The 2019-nt window shown below is 51.7% G+C and overlaps 1 protein-coding gene across 1 annotated transcript in view; it reads left to right on the forward strand.

The window, feature by feature from the left end:
• ARHGEF17 (Rho guanine nucleotide exchange factor 17) overlaps positions 1-2019 on the forward strand; it is a 90207-nt gene that overhangs the window by 85400 nt on the left and 2788 nt on the right. The gene's annotated exons all lie outside the window — the stretch shown is intronic.

Consider the following 2019-nt stretch of genomic DNA (forward strand, 5'->3'; position numbering starts at 1 on the left):
GGATGAGCTGTATCCCTTTCCTCATCTGTAAAATGGGGCTGCCAATCCTTTCCCCCACAGGACTATTGCTTGGTATGCACAGGGCTTTGGATTGCAAGGAAGAGATGTGTTCCGCCCTGAAATAAGGTCGGGGGCTAATTAGTGGAGACATGGGCTGGCAGCAAACAGCTGTCAGCACAGTGGCCCAGACACCAGAGCTCCATTGCAGGATCCCTGGCCTCTCTGAGCCTGGTGCCTCCTTCGCTGCCAGACAGCTGCTGGTCTCTGCTTCATGGCTTCTGCCTTGGGGCCTCTTTCCCCCCAACCCAGGGACCCTGGACAGACTTCAGTTTCAACACTGACTACCCAAGGTATTTTCCCAGCTCAAGTGCCTCAGTAGTTATTTAGGAAGCCACATGGCAGGGCGTCAGCCAGCCTGTGGACAGATGCGCAGACCTGGGCCAGTCAACGGTGGGTAGGCAGGTTCCGGGATGAATGGTGTCAGGGCTCAGGGGAGACTCCTGAATGGATGATGCCTTTAAAGCAGTGGTTCTCCACCTTGGCTGCACATCAGTATCACCTCAGGGGCCGAGGCCACGTTCCAGATCAGAATTCTGAGGATGGGACCCAGGTATCAGTATTTCTTTTTTTTTTTTTAAGGAAACTTGATTGAAGTGTAACATTTGTACAGAAAAGTACACATCATTAGTGTGCAGCTTGGTGAGTTTTTATAATGTGAGCACACCCAGATCAAGAAACAACATGCCGTCACCCTGAAAGCTCCCGCATGCTCCCCCCAGTCTACCCTCCAAGGATAACCACTACCCCAGCTTCAGACACTGTGGTTTAATTTTGCTAGCCGAGGGGAGAACCACTGCTTTAATGGGCATGGCGATGGTTGACCACTGGGGTGGGAGGAAGTGGAACTTAGGTTTGGCGTGAAGAGGGAACAGTTTGAGCCAAGGCAGGGAGGAGTGGAGGAGCCTGGAGCAAGGTGGCCGTGGTGTAGACCCAGCTGGCACAGAGGGGAAAGAGAAAAAGATGAGAAAAGGCAGAATGTGAGCTCCATGAGGAAGACTTTGTTTTGTTCTTTGCCCCTTCCCTAGGCTGCCTGCAGTGCCTAACAAAGGAGGTGATTGATAAATACTTGTTGAATTAAATCTGGAGAATTCAGTTGGGATTCCCCTCTGGGTCTTTATGTCACAAGCAATAACCTCAGTTCCTGTTTATTGAGTGTTTGCTGCAAGCCAGAAGCATGAATCATCTCATTTAATCCTCGACAAAAGGTCGGTACCATTATTATTCGTTTTTTCAGATGAGGAAACTGGTTCAGAGAGGTTAAATGCCTTCCTCCAGGTTACCTGCAGGCTCAGCTGTAGAGCCTGGATTTACATGTGATCTGTCCACTCAGGTCTCTGTGCTTCAAGGGGAAGAGGGGCAGCCATATGGGATGGCTAGGGGACAGGAGACAGAACCTAAGCAGCCAGAGCCACAGTAGTCACTCATGAGATGTCTGGCTCATGTTTCACACCAGCCCTGGGCAGGATGTCCTGACCTCAGAAGATGGGAGAGAATCAGGGCCAAAAGCCATCTCCTCTCCAAAGGGGTTTTCCAGGTGGTCTCTTGGGCTAGGGACAGAGGGCAGGTTTTAGCTAGACATCTACCTCATGGGGAACACGAGGCACAGAGAAGGATAGGAATTTACCTGAAGTCACACAGCAAGGCAGCATTGAGGCCAGAGGTGAGTGTAGAGGAGAGTCCAGGTAGGAAGGTTTCCTGTGGTCAGAAAAGTCAGAATGACCCTTAGAACTCAAAGCACATGGCTAGATTAGCTGCCCTCCAGGAGCCCCATCATACACCTTGAATCGGTGTCTGTAGGTCCAGAGGGCTTGGAGAAGGGAGCAGCAAATATGGCTAAGGCCCTGGCTTAGACCTTCCTGGTGGGGCCTGGAGGGGATGGGGACCCAGGGGTCTGAACTGAAGCCCCAGCCCTGTCTTCACTGTGACCCTAGGCAGATGTCTGCCTCTGGACACAGGTGA

Source organism: Hipposideros armiger, unplaced genomic scaffold, assembly GCF_001890085.2.
Source record: "Hipposideros armiger isolate ML-2016 unplaced genomic scaffold, ASM189008v1 scaffold_132, whole genome shotgun sequence".
NCBI lineage: Eukaryota > Metazoa > Chordata > Mammalia > Chiroptera > Hipposideridae > Hipposideros > Hipposideros armiger.